This window comes from Triticum aestivum, chromosome 5B, assembly GCF_018294505.1.
Source record: "Triticum aestivum cultivar Chinese Spring chromosome 5B, IWGSC CS RefSeq v2.1, whole genome shotgun sequence".
NCBI classification, from domain to species: domain Eukaryota; kingdom Viridiplantae; phylum Streptophyta; class Magnoliopsida; order Poales; family Poaceae; genus Triticum; species Triticum aestivum.
Genome location: NC_057807.1, coordinates 4,239,398 through 4,254,115, shown reverse-complemented (window position 1 = coordinate 4,254,115; position 14,718 = coordinate 4,239,398). Strand labels below are relative to the sequence as shown.

Genomic DNA, 14,718 nt, shown 5'->3' with positions numbered 1-14,718 from the left:
ATACTATTACCCGCTACCGCCCCCATGAACCACTTGTCATCGTGCTCCGGAGGCACCAAGGCAACATATGTAGGAGAAATTGTATATGTATATACATGTGTATGTGTGAATAATGGTGTTGGTTGTGAGACATTCGATGATATATATATATATACGGTTCTATACGTACGAGAAAATCTATTTATATATATGCATAACGTGTACAATTTGTAGTATCGTGAAATACCAGCAAACAAAAAAATGAAATGGAAAATAAAAAAAACCAAACATTTAGTACCGGTTGGTGTTACCAACCGGTACTAAAGCCCTACGCGCACCCGGGCCTGACTCGTGCCACGTGTTTGCACTTTAGCGCCGGTTCGTCACGAACCGGTACTAAAGGGGGGGAGGGACCTTTAGTCCCCACTCTTTAGTGCCTGTTGAAGAACCGGCACTAAAGGTCATTACGAACCGGCACTAAAGGCCGGTTCTGCACTAGTGCTAATCAGATGGGTCCCACTTGTCATCATCACACACATTGGGCCCACTTGACAGAAATTTCAAAACTGCTCAGATTATTTTCATAAGTGGGTCCCACAAGTCAGGTTTCCATTCCACATGTTTTCAAATCACATACATAATCAATATTTCAGACCCAACAGTAGAAATGTAGTTCATCAAATAACAGTAAGTCTACTACAATCTGTACATAGTCTATTACAACCCCAATATGCCTACTGTTACAATATTACAATATTACGGTCTATTACAGTCAAACATAAGCGACAACTCTTTGCTGAGTAGGGCTATACTATATGGCTTCAAACTTCAAATTTCATAGACCTGGAGCTCCTGTAAAAGAGTGAAGACATGGGCTACGAGCATTAGAGTCGCTATTATTCTTGGACAATCAAAAAATTATATACTAAAAGATATCTCATAGAAATGTAGATTTATGGACCAAATATATGATAAAGCAACAGATTCAGCCAACTTCAAAGACCTAGATGTTTGTGATGCATCTTCACATAACCACAAGAACACTAGATACAGTATAATATGATTCCAGGAGACCAAAAGAGCATCAATCAGGAGACCAAAAGAGCATCAATCAGTAGCAGGTATATAGCTAGCAAACTACTACTAGACATCATCGACACTTGAACCATAGCATGTCCAGCAAGGAAACAAAAAATGGGACAAGTACTAATTCTAGATAACATGTCCAGGAAGGTCATCCAATGGTTTCAGCTACATCCTAATAAACCAGCGGCACTCTAATACTACTAATTACCAGCAACAAATCAAATAGCCACAGAAGCACCCATCCAATGGTTTCAGCCACATCCTAATAAACTAACGACACTTTAATACTACTAATTACCAGCAACAAATAAAATAGCCAAATGAGGCACCAACACTTGATCATCGACACAATAGTCGGCAAGGACTCAACCATGGCGCAAAAAGCATCAAAATCCTAACTAACCCATGAAACAGAGCATGGTTGTACCATAGCAAAGGGAGGAGCTCACAATGGTGGTTTGCGTAGCCGATGTCGAACATCCTCCGTTCCTCGCTTGCGAGGACCATGCACCTTGGTGCCTTGCATACGGCCTCCTTCGAGTCTGCGAGAGAAAGAACTAGGTGAAGGTTAGTCGCATCAAGGATGCTGCTGTTCTGGGTCAAGCTAAGTGAACGACATAAGAGATTTTAGTCAAATTAACATGTGAACATCTTGCACAATAGTAGTAGTATAAATTGTAGTAGTAAGCATGCAAGGAAACAAAACATGGGACAAATATTAGTAGCAACAAAACAACGAGGATATGACAATAGCAGTAGTATAGATTGTAGTGACAGAAGCACAAGCATGCAAACATGCATCTCATCCCAACCTAAAACTAGAAACAGTAGCAGCCATTCATTTTTACGCAGGTGTAAAACTAAACCATAAGCACTGTAGCATTTGCTAAACATGCCAGCTAAAGAAATCTATCGCGAAAGGCCTGAAAGAAGATTACATAAGCACCAAAACACCCTAACCACCACCAATTCTCTTCATAATTGATCTGATGTAAAAAAGTAAGCAATATGATATAGCAGCAGGCAAGTAGTATATATCACTCATGGGCGTATGGGGCGAGGCGGGAGGCGAGGCGGAGGTAGTTCATGTGCTCGGTGCGCTTGCGGATGGCGTTCTCGGCATGGATCTGGCCGCCGTCGGCGTTGCCCTTCTCGATGGCCTTCTTCACCTTGAGCTTCTGTCGTTCAACATATAAACATATATAAGTAAAGTACACTAATTCTAGAAGAGAAAACACAAAGAAATAAAGGATAAATAGACCATTTCCCCATAATTTTTTTCCTGATTCAAAGATCTACAGTCTAGCCACTGATGTCTTAAGCATGTGTTGCTGGTATGACCACAGATGAGAACCAACTTTAGAGAATAAAAATCAGATTTGCTCAAATTATGCAAGAAAATCAAGGGCCCCTGCCCTCCCACTTTCCTAGAACAAAATGAGTACATGAGCAGCAGCTATATAGGACTGATGATGCATGTACTACCTGGGAAAGAGCCACCACCAACAGTTTGTTATAGTAGCAGGGTCAGTGAACTTTCCAAATATGGATTCAACAAATGCATAGTGAGTTCACTTGTTAATTGGTTAGTTGAGTTCTACTAATAACCTACAGAGCAACTAAAAATGTGCTGCTATATATAGACACGCAGCGTAGATGAGAAAAATGGAAGACATGAATTTGATGCTATCTTGAAAGTAAAAAAGAACTATATTTATCACAACTTTGGAAAGTAACTAAATGGTGCAATGGTATAATACTTGATATGGCAACCAGGAAGTGGTACAATACAAATGCTGATTAACCAAATTAAAAAGAGTTCCCAAACATTTGGTGCTCACAGGTAGAACTTAAGAATCATTGGTGAATTACTAGTGCAATATAGAGATGCTGAAAACATACCCAAATCCGTTCAAGATTTCCGCACATTTTATTTTTGCAATGTTTTCTATGTAAAGAAGTTCTTTTCTGCAATGTTCTAGCAAACCAAATGAAAGATGCTAGTCTCACACTATGCAGAATATGAACCCGCATGAAATGCAAATGAATAGATGACCCAATACCTGCTAGCATATGTACAAGACCAAGATAACGTGATCATGCGTTGGGCAAGAGAAGCTATTGATAGCGACCTCATAGCACAAAAATTCAGCAGACCAACAATGTGTAAGGCAAGACCATGGCAGGGATCTAGTTCTCCCCCCAGCAAAGTCCCTTTGGAGCCGATCAGCTCCCCACGCAAGCAGCTTTTGGATGCAATCCAAGTCCCCGCTGTGAGCCATCAAATGCATAGGGTGAGGGGGCGCCATGACCCTGATGATCAGCCGGAGGTTGCTTCTCACCACACAAGTACCTGCACGTATCACTTGTTGGAGTTAGTTCTTTTCAATTAATAAATTCTTTTAGTTGAACAAGACATGCTCATCCATGGTGCAGTCCAAGAATACATGTATAAGACATGCTCATAAGTATTAAAACTAAGCAGCACTCCCTCAGAACAGAGGATATGTAGATGGGGGGAAGCACTGACAACAAGGAACAGTTGTCTGCACTGACAACAGAAGCTATGCTCACAAATTTATATTGTTGCTACAGGAAATGTGCCAGACATCATATAAGCATACACAATTACACACATGATACTTAGATCACAACTGATTTCCAAAGCTAATTAACAAAGGAAGTCACATTTCTACTGTAGCAATAGCCAAATGTGACTGATTTATCATGCAAAACCCACTTTCACACGCTAAACATCAAGCATTACAAACAGAGCAAATAAATACTGATGATGTGACCACCTTGACCACAAAGGCCACCACCTAGTGTACACAGCTAGACAACAGGGCGGAGAATCACCAACTTAGAATTATGAAGGGAAACCTCCAGGCATAACAGGGTGGCAGACAAAATTCCGCATAATAATACTGGTGCTGACAATGTACTGTTGTCTCACATTATATGTGTGGCATATGCTTTCAAAACTATGGTCAAATAACCATTCACCTCTGGAACGAAAAGAATATATGCAAATTGAGCAACCTGAGTGTAGATACACTACAATTTCAGATACACTGCATAACATCTACATGGATCCAATTTGCAGGTCATTCCGACAACTGATAGGGAACCAAAATAAAGATGACAGAATAAGTTGAAACTTGAAAAGTTGAATATTCCCCAATACTCAGCATCCCTCGAATGCAACCAAGCCTCCATGTGCAGTTCAGGTTCAGACATGAATATTCCCCAATACTCAGCATCCCTCGAATGACCAAAGTAAACTCTACAGAAAACATACTAGTCCCACTGATCCTAAACTCCAGGAAGTGACCCAACAAATCTAGCGGGGCAGTGAGATGTGCAGAGACGATGGAACCTTCTTGAGCGCGAGGCGCTGCAGCTTGGGCAGGTCCTCCTCGAGGAACTTGGCCTTGGCGCGGCGGATCTCGACGTTGAGCGTGACGACCGTGGTCTGGTTCTTCTCCTGCTTCGCTGCCTCCGCTTTCTGCAACCAAACCGATCAGATTCAGACCGGGGCAGTGGGGGTAGGGGCGGAGAGTAGGGTACCTCGACGCACTGGGAGATCTCAGCATCGACGGAGCCACAGAGGCAGGCGAGCGCGTGGAGGGTGGGGCGTCGCGAGGAGAAGACTGCGGAGAGGAGGGGGTGTTGGAAACGTGACAGCGACTCCACCTTGGGAGGGAAACGGACTGGACCGATTCCTACGGACGCACGACGCCCACGGTGATCGCGGTGCCCACGCTCCCCACGTTCCCCATGATGAGGCTTTTCTGTTACGACCTGTACATGAGCTCTCTTGACTGTATCTCTCTCGGGCGTGTATATAAGCCCTACTGTACATCAATACAAGTCATCAGTTAAAGCATCATTCACTTTCTTGGTATCAGAGGCCGGTTCCCTCCTCTTCGCTTCCGCCATGATGAACCGGCGCACTCTCAGGCGCACTCGCTCCTTCGGCGATGCAGACGCTGCCGCGGGCCTTGCTCCGTTCCCCGTGGCGCCCGTCGCCGCCGTCCCTCCCGCAGCACCTGCCGGCGCCCGTCTCCCCGGTGCCCCTGCTGCACGCTTACCGGCCTGGCCCGGCGTCTGACCCTTCGTGCCCACGCCGACGCGCTCGCTCTCGCCAACAACGCCCAGGTTCCGGTTGTTCCCCCTCCCCCATCCATGCACCATGTGAGCATTACCTCCTTCATCCCCTTCAAGTTGAGCCTGGAGGCCAACAATTACTCGAAGTGGCGCCAGCTCTTCCTCTACGTTCTCCACAAGTTCAACATGGAGGACCACGTCCTGGAGGAAGCCGATCCCCTCCATCAGGGGCCCGTGTGGAGGAACGACGACATCACCCTGGTCCTGTGGATCTACGCCACCATCTCGGATGATCTCTACGACATCATCATGACGCCGCAGAGCACGGCCTACCGCCTGTGGCATGCGCTGCACATCTACTTCCGTGACAACGCCGCCGGGCGCGCCGTCCACATCGGTGCGTAGTTCCGTGCCACAGTGCAGGGGGACTCCTCCATCGGCGAGTACTGTCGCCGCCTGCAGTCCCTCGCCAACACACTGGCGGAGGTGGACGAACCCGTCACCGACCGCGCCCTCACCCTCCAGCTGGTGCGCGGCCTGAGCTGCCGTTTCCATGTGATGGGGACCCTGCTACCGATGCAGGTTCCCTTTCCCAGCTTCAGCGAGGCGCGCTCCCGCCTCCTTCTGGAGGAAATTTCTCTCGGCGAGCGTGAGCGCCTCGAAGGGGCCACCGCCCTCGCCGTCGGTCACGTCTCCGGCGGCTCCTCCTCGGGCGATCGCGGCACCGACTGTGGCGGCAACAGGCAGTCCGGCGCGCGCGCCGACAAGGGAAAGGGCCCTGCTGAGGCCCCCGAGCGCCCCACTCAACATGAGCACCGCGGCCGCGGCGGGCGCGGCCGCGGCCGTGGACGTGGACGTGGCAACGGCGCGTCCTCCTCGAGCTCCTCCGCCGGGCGTGGCCAGACGACTCCAGTGCCGTGGATGGGCTACTTCGCGCCCTGGGGTTCGGCGCCTCCATCCGCCCAGCAGTGGCGCGCGCCCTGGGCACCGCCCAATGCCGCCGGCGTGCTCGGCCCGCGCCCCAGCGCGCCGCACCAAGCCTACTTCGCCGGCCCCTCGCCACACCAGGCCGGCTCCTCCTCCGGCCCGTCCAACTGGGATAGCTACGCCATGCTGAACGCTGCCCTTGCCAACCTTCAGATGCAGCAGCCTCACGCCGAGCCCGACTGGTTCATGGACTCGGGGGCCTCGTCCCACGTCGCGGGCAACAGTGGTAACCTCGACAAGCTCACTTCCCCTTCAATGCATACTTCTCCTTTCATTGTTGTTGGCAACGGTTCTAAGATCCCTGTAGCTGCTACTGGCACCGCACGTCTCACTCATCGCCCCTTCCATCTCAACCACATCCTCTACTCCCCTCACATCGTTACAAATTTAATTTCTGTTCGTCGCTTCACTCGAGATAACCTTGTTATTGTTGCCTTTGACCCATTTGGCTTCTCCGTGAAGGACTTGGCAACGGGGACAACTCTGATTCGGTGCAATAGTTCATGCGAACTTTATCCTTTCCACTCCAATAATGGCAGCGCACGGGACACGCAGGCCCTCTCCGTTCTCGAAGACGGCGACATATGGCATCTCCGATTAGGGCATCCTAGCCGCGCCTCGCTTTCCATTTTAGCTAAAGATTTCCTTCCTGAATGTAATAGATCGCCAGTTTCATCCATATGTGGATCTTGTAAAATTGGCAAGCAGCCCAGACTACCTTTTCCTACATCAAATTCATTTACTACTGCTCCTTTCCAATTGCTTCACTGTGATCTTTGGACTTCGCCCGTGTGTAGTTTCTCCGGATTTCAGTACTATTTGGTTGTGTTGGACGATTATACCCACTATTCCTGGACCTTCCCATTACGATGCAAATCTGACACCTCCTCGACCCTCCAACGTTTCTTTGCGTTTGTCCATACACAATACACCACTCCCATACGCTGCCTACAGTGCGATAACGGCGGTGAATTCCTGTCCTCCTCCCTACGTGAATACTTCTCTCGTACCGGCGTGTCTTTCCGTCTCTCGTGCCCTCACACATCACCACAGAACGGCAAGGCCGAAAGACTCATCCGTACAACGAATGACATCATACGCACACTCCTTGTCCATGCCCACATGGCTCCTGAATATTGGGTGGAAGCCTTGCATACTGCAACTCACCTCTTAAACCGACGTCCCTCTTCAGCCATCAAAAATGTCACCCCGTACCTGCTCCTCAACGGTGTCCACCCAACCTACGACCACCTTAGAGTCTTTGGCTGCCTGTGTTACCCAAATCACCGATCAAGTATGCTGAACTGCAAAACTATCTCCACACCGATTGACACAAACTCAAAGCAGTCCGCCGACGGCAGCCCCAGTTTCCACGACCCCTCTTTGTACCGGAGCCTTGCTGGCGCGCTCCAATATCTTACCCTCACGCGCCCGGATATCTCGTATGCTGTTCAACAATGCTGCCTGTTTATGCATGATCCCAGGGATATTCACTTCCAGATGGTGAAGAGGGTGCTGCGCTACATCCGCGGCACAACTGGACTTGGGCTCCAGTTTCATCGCTCCTCCGGCGGCGACCTCACCGTCTACTCCGACGCAGACTGGGCGGGGTGCCCCGACACCCGCAAGTCTACCTCCGGGTTCGCGGTCTACCTCGGCTCCAACCTCGTCAGCTGGTCGTCGAAGCGGCAAAATACAGTCTCGCGGTCGAGCGCGGAGGCTGAATACCGCGCCATCGCCAACGCCGTCGCCGAAGCCTGCTGGTTGCGGCAGCTCCTCGTCGAACTCCGTTGCCCGCCGCCTCGCGCCACCGTTGTCTACTGTGACAACGTGAGCGCCATGTACCTCTCCAACAATCCGGTCCAGCATCAACGCACGAAGCACATCGAGATCGATCTTCACTTCGTGCGAGAACGGGTTTCCCTCGGCGAAGTCCGTGTTCTCCATGTTCCGACGACCTCGCAGTTCGCGGACATCTTCACCAAGGGGCTCCCGACCACTGTCTTCTCCGAGTTTCGATCCAGCCTCAACGTTCGCGAGCACCACGCTTCGGCTGCGGGGGGCTGTTGGAAACGTGACAGCGACTCCACCTCGGGAGGGAAATGGACTGGACCGATTCCTACGGACGCACGGCGCCCACGGTGATCGCGGTGCCCACGCTCCCCACGTTCCCCATGATGAGGCTTTTCTGTTACGACCTGTACATGAGCTCTCTTGACTGTATCTCTCTCGGGCGTGTATATAAGCCCTACTGTACATCAATACAAGTCATCAGTTAAAGCATCATTCACTTTCTGGGGGAAGGGATCGAGAGGAGTGGGGACGGAGTGGCGATGTGGTGATTAAGGGCGCGGGTGAGGATGGCAGTGAGCTCCGCCCAATGGAGTTGGCGGCGGTGATCTCGCCTCGCCGTCACCGGAAGTGGTGGATCCCAGAGAGGGCGGGGCAGCGGCGATGGGATCTGGATCGGGGAGAGGAGTGGGGCGGGGAGGGATCTGGAGCGGCTAGGGTTCACGCGCGTGTGTCAGAGAGAGAGGTTGCACTGGGTTGGATCGACGGATGGATTGATGTATGGATGGACGGATGGACGAATGTTTGCCACATCATCGATCCATGTCATAATGGATCCCACCAATCAGAATTCAGCCTATGTTTCTCGTTTTTATCCTCTTATTTAGGGCAAACATTCAACATATTAACCACTTATAGTTTGATAAAATGAAATAATATTGTGTACATGTGTGTATCTTCTGATGACAAACCATGTTCATCTAGGGAGTTTTCATTTTCATTGCACAGAAAAGCCGTTTTCTATTTTTCAAATGTCCGAAATGAGTTTTTTTTAAGAACCTACCATATATTTGTTGCAATATTGGACTTTAAATCATTTTTATAAAATACTAGGCCATATATAATGCACAATTGACCAAATGGTTGGGTGTAAAAACTTTCGATCCACCTCTCATGAAAAAGACAAATTTCCGCCAATTCAGCATGAAGCAGGTAAAATTTCAACTGCAGCTGCCTCGTAGTTTGCTCATTATTTTTTCCAAAAATCATTTCTAGGTACGTAAGTATCTATTTAATCATAGAAACACCAAAAAAATTCCAAGATTCAACCACTAGCTAGGAACGGTCATTCCCGCCGTTTTGACCGCATTTTGAAACGGGCATAAAAAATTCAAAAAAAACAAAAAATTGGAAAACCTTCACATTGTTTCATCATATGTGGCCAAGTTACCAGAAAAAATTATAAACTTGTAATACGGCAATTGTTTTAAAAAAGTGTTCTCAGAAATGAGCTATCATGCGTGAAGATTCACGGCTTTCAAGCGAGATGATCAATCTTATGGCCACATTCATGGCATAGTTTGTTCAAATGATCTCATATTATGCTCGATGGTGCATCTTGGAATTCCAAACAATATTACCTAAGGCAGTTTTCATTTTCTTTGCACAGAAAATTCATTTTCCATTTTTTGAGTGCCCGAAAAGAGGTTTTTTTGTGAAGGACCTACCATATATTTGTTGCAAAATAGGACCTAATCAAATTTATAAAATACTAGGACATATTTAATGCACAATTTACCAAATGGTTGGGTGTAAAAAGTTTTTGATCCACCTCTCGCGAAAAAGACAAATTTCCGCCGATTTAGTAGGAAGAGGGTAAAATTTCAACTGGAGCTGCCTTGTAGTTTGCTCACTATTTTTTTCCAAAAATCATTTCTAGGTACATAAGTATCTATTTAATCATAGAAATACCAAAAAAATTCCAAGATTCAACCACTAGCTAGGAACGGTCATTCCCGCTGTTTTGACCGCATTTTGAAATGGGCATAAAAAATTCAAAAAAATCAAAAAATTGGAAGACCTTCGCATTGTTTCATTATATGTGGCCAAGTTACCAGCAAAAATTATAAACTTGCAATATGGCAATTATTTTAAAAAAGTGTTCTCATAAACAAGCTATCATTTGTGGAGATCAATGTCTTTCAAGCCAAATGATCAATCTTATAGCCACATTCATGGCATAGTTTGTTCAGATGATCTCATATTGTGCACAAGGGTGCATATTGGAATGGCAAACAATGTTTCCAAAGGAAATTTTCATTTTCTTTGGACGAAAAAATCATTTTCCATTTTTCAAGTGCCCTAAATGAGGTTTTTTTTGTGAAGAACCTACCAAATAATTGTTGCAAAATTGGACCAAATAATTTTTCTAAAATACTAGGTCATATTTAATGCACAATTGACCAAATGGTTGTGTGTAAAAACTTTTGATCCACCTTTGGTGAAAAAGACAAATTTTCGTCGTTTCAAGTGGAAGCGGGTCAAATTTGAACTGCGGCTGCCTCATAGTTTGCTCTTTATTTTTTCCAAAAATCATTTCTAGGTACAAAAGTATCTATTTAATCAAAGAAATACCAAAAAAAATTCCAAGATTCAACCACTAGCTAGGAACGGTCAAGCCCGCCGTTTTGACCGCATTTTGAAACGGGCATAAAAAATTCAAAAAGAAATCGGAAAACCTTCGCATTGTGTCATTATATGCGACCAAGATTCCAGGAAAAATAATAAACTTGTAATACGGAAATTATTTTAAAAAAGTGCTCTAAAAAATGAGCTATCATGCGTGAAGATTCATGGCTTTCAAGCCAAATGATTAATCTTATGACCACATTCATGGCATAGTTTGTTCAAATGATCTCTATTGTGCACAAGGGTGCATCTTGGAATTCCAAACAATGTTGCCTAAGGGAGTTTTCATTTTCTTTGCACGGAAAATTCATTTTCCATTTTCCGAGTGCCTGAAATGAGTGTTTTTTTGTGAAGGACCTACCATATATTTGTTGCAAAATTGGACCAAATCAATTTTCTAAAATACTAGGCCATATTTAATGCACAATTGACAAAATGGTTGGGTGTCAAAAGTTTTGATCCACCTTTTGTGAAAAACACAAATTCCCGCCGATTTAGTAGGAAGCGGGTCAAATTTGAACTGCAGCTGCCTCATAGTTTGATATTTATTTTTTCCAAAAATCATTTCTAGTTACATAAGTACCTATTTAATTATAAATACATAGTTTGGTGGCGATACGTCCAGGTTTGGATGGTGGCCGAGGGCCCCAACTCTAGAGCGCGTAAACTCGCATGCCCACCGCGTGGTCACCATGTGACCGTGGTGTTGCCATGTGTTCTGGGCAGCCTAGGCATGTCTAGTGGGTTGGGCACTCCCCAGGTAGGTGCTAGGAAGAAAATCACAACATAAGATTCTCACGAGGAGACCGATCGATGCTCAAACATGAATACGTAGCCAAGTGTTTGATTAGCAGTACGAGAAATGCACATGGCTAATGGGCGTGAGTTTTGGCTGAGGATGATCAATTACTAAGAAGATCGTCTTCACAAATTTTCAGCTCAAAGGAGGAGCCTAGATGGTACCAAGTACCACACTGGACATAAATACAAATGTTGAAGCTGGGCTCAAAATAATGAATGGACTGAGCTGGCATTTGGTGGAGGATGGTTATTGGGCATAGGAAAGCACTGTAGAAAATGGATACCATTTGGACATGCCAAAGTGGTACTTCCTTCACAAAGTGTTTTTCTGAACAGAATAGGAAAATGAATATTTTTGAATTATTTTTTAACTAGGCAAGGAAGGTTTTTTACATATTTGACAAAGAAATGAACCAAAGAATTTATGAGATTTTTTGGGAATTTTGGAAATGACAGAAAAAGAGGTTGCTTCACAACCTAGGGCAAAAATTGCCACATTGACATGACACACAGGCAAAACTGATGAGGTGGCGCCTAGTCATAGCAACCCACCATAATTTACAAGGTTATAACCATCTATATTGGTCATGATCAGATAGAAATAAGGCAGCGGACCAGTGCTATCTGCTTTATGACCATTTCGTGTAAGGAAATTACGACCTTTCTGACCAAAATGGTCGTTATAGTTTATGGTTTGGAGCCCCCTGAACAGCTTTTGACCAATTGGTCTGAAATGGTCATAGATCTATGACCAATTCTTCCAGGGTCGCTGACAGAAGGTCACTAGTTGACATATTTCTTGTAGTGAGAATTCAGCAAGTCTCATTACCTTGAGTGCATCATAAGAAACCAAGATTACACCACACTCTTATGTTTCCAATCCAAGTAGACGATGGCTTCAATTTACCCCTCCCGGAGGAAAGTATCCTCGGAGGAATCACTCCGCCGGAGAGCAAAAGTGCTCCTGCCTTGGTTCTGCCTCGAGACGACGGCGACTCATCCCGAAAGCCTTCTTTTTTTCTAAGGAAAATGGCTTCATATAGGAGAAGATGGGCAGTAGTGGGCTTATGTGCGACCCACAAGCCTCTAGGGCGTGCCCCCAGGCTTGTGGGCCGAGGGTCTTCTCTGGTACTTCTTTCTTCTAGTATTTTTCATATATTTCAAAATAAATCTTCATAAATTTTCACATCATTTGGATCTCCGGGGAATTGCTACCTCTGTTGTATCTTGCAATTTAAGAGATAAAGGGCATTAGAATTGCATCATAATATGGTATAAAACTTCAAAACAATATAAATAATAGTAGGAAAACATGATAAAAATGGACGTACCACACGGTGGCGCTGCTCGCCATTGTCGCTCGCTGGGCGCAGCACTAGTACCCGTTGGTCTGCCTTATGCACCAAACTGAACAACTAGGGGACCCAGCAGCACTAATAGAAAACAGGGAAATAGTCCTGGTTCCAAAGGGCCTTTAGACCTGGTTCGGAAACCGGGACTAATGGGTCGGGACTAAAGCCCAAAACATTTAGTCCCGGTTTGCTTACGAATCCGGACAGAAGGGGCTCCACGTGGCCGCTGCGGGGTGCCTAGGCAAGAGGACCGACCATTAGTCCTGGTTGATAACACCAACCGGGACCAAAAGGCAGCCACACGTCAGCAGCTCACAAGTGCTGGGGTTTTTGTTTCTTTTTTTTGAAAGGGGGTGGGGTTTGGGGGTTTTGGAGGGTTAATTTAGGGGTTTGATCATATTGTGTTAGCTAGCTAATAGAGAGAAGTGACCTCTCTTTCTCTGTGCTTGGTCGGTGCTAGCTACTATACGTATAGAGAAAACACGACACACTAGCTACTAAGCAAATGAAGGAACCATTAATTACACAAGATCGTCATGAACATATACAGGGAGGAGTGACCTCTCTTTCTCCGAGATTGGTCGAACAAGTAGTTTTCATATATCTATCCGACGCTATTACATATATACAATATAACATCTCTTACAATCCCTAACATCTAAATTCCATGTCAACTTCCACATGGCATTCTCTGTCTTTATGTATGACGTGGTCAAGAAAGAATCCCGCCAATTCCTCTTGAATTGCTCGTATGCGATCATGTGGTAGGAGTTCATTCCGCATCTGTCACAACTAATTTAAAGAAGGGGTCAATAAATATATATGAATGAAACTCAACACAATTGATGGAAACAAAATAAAATTGTGAATATTGTTTACAGACTTCATATTGTTTGTTAGAGTTGCCCTGTTGAGAGGTCGAATTGTAGATTAACTCACAAACATAGTATCCACATAAATTATTCCCGTCTTCCTACCACAAGCACTTTACGGGAAATAGAATTCAATCAAACTTATAGTCAAGCATGATAAATGGTATTGATGAAAATAGATTCAATGAGAGATGCACAGAACTAGCTAGGACTACTTACTTTGGGGTGTGTAAATCGCAGCTCCCTCTACAGACCCAAAATCATTCCCGTGAACTTTTTTCCAAACCCCGCCAGACGGAAATGATTACTTGATATCAACAAATGAATGAAGATGCCGATATGGTGCGATAATGATCGATTGAACTTACTTCTGGAGCATTGCAGTCATGTTCTCATAATCCTGGGGATCTTTACGTCTCGAGTCTAAGACAGTTACTATTCCCCCGTCAAGCTTAAACTCTAGCAGAATAAAGTGAAAGTTGCGCACACTTTGACTCACTTTTGATGTCGAAGTAACGATTGTAGCAAGTTGTCCTCAGTATCTTTGACTCACTTTGACCGACCATTCATTTATGGTATTTGGGTTAATGAATCAAATGTCATAGATTTTTCCTTTTTTGCATTCGATTATCTTTAGTCTGCATAATATAGTGAGAATAATTATATATACATGCAATGAAAGAGCTGAGCTATAAAGACTCACAGAAGTAATACTTACAGACAGTAGCAAGTCATGAGTTGTTTGTCGAGGTCGTCTTGATTGAATAACTGAAATAACTCCACAAATTCAACAGGCAGCAAATCAACTCCAATGAGGCCGTACTCACCTATAATTCTCACCTTCATACTATCCATCTGAGACTTCCTGCACGTATCCATGTACCATTCATGCAATCTTCGCATCATCGTTATTAGAGGAGGATGATCAGGTTTGACGAGAGGCTTCCTGTACTCGTATCTGAAGATCTCTACTGCCTCTAACATTTCAAACTCTACATCATCGCTCAGGTAATCACCAGGATTGGTACTGGACAATAGCCCCGGATGATTAG

The 14,718-nt window shown here is 45.5% G+C and overlaps 1 long non-coding RNA gene across 3 annotated transcripts; it reads right to left on the bottom strand.

The window, feature by feature from the left end:
* Positions 1–640: 640 nt before the first annotated feature.
* Positions 641–4,847, bottom strand: LOC123110044 (uncharacterized). 3 transcript variants are annotated; one of them, XR_006453121.1, is made up of 5 exons: positions 4,636–4,847; positions 4,445–4,573; positions 3,129–3,418; positions 1,493–2,243; positions 641–831 (listed from the first exon to the last, which is right to left on the bottom strand). It is a non-coding gene; the product is annotated as an uncharacterized lncRNA (long non-coding RNA). The 3 variants fall into 3 exon arrangements; XR_006453119.1 differs by having other exon boundaries at positions 1,515–2,243; XR_006453120.1 differs by having other exon boundaries at positions 1,515–2,243; positions 4,646–4,821.
* Between the last annotated feature and the right edge of the window lie 9,871 nt (positions 4,848–14,718).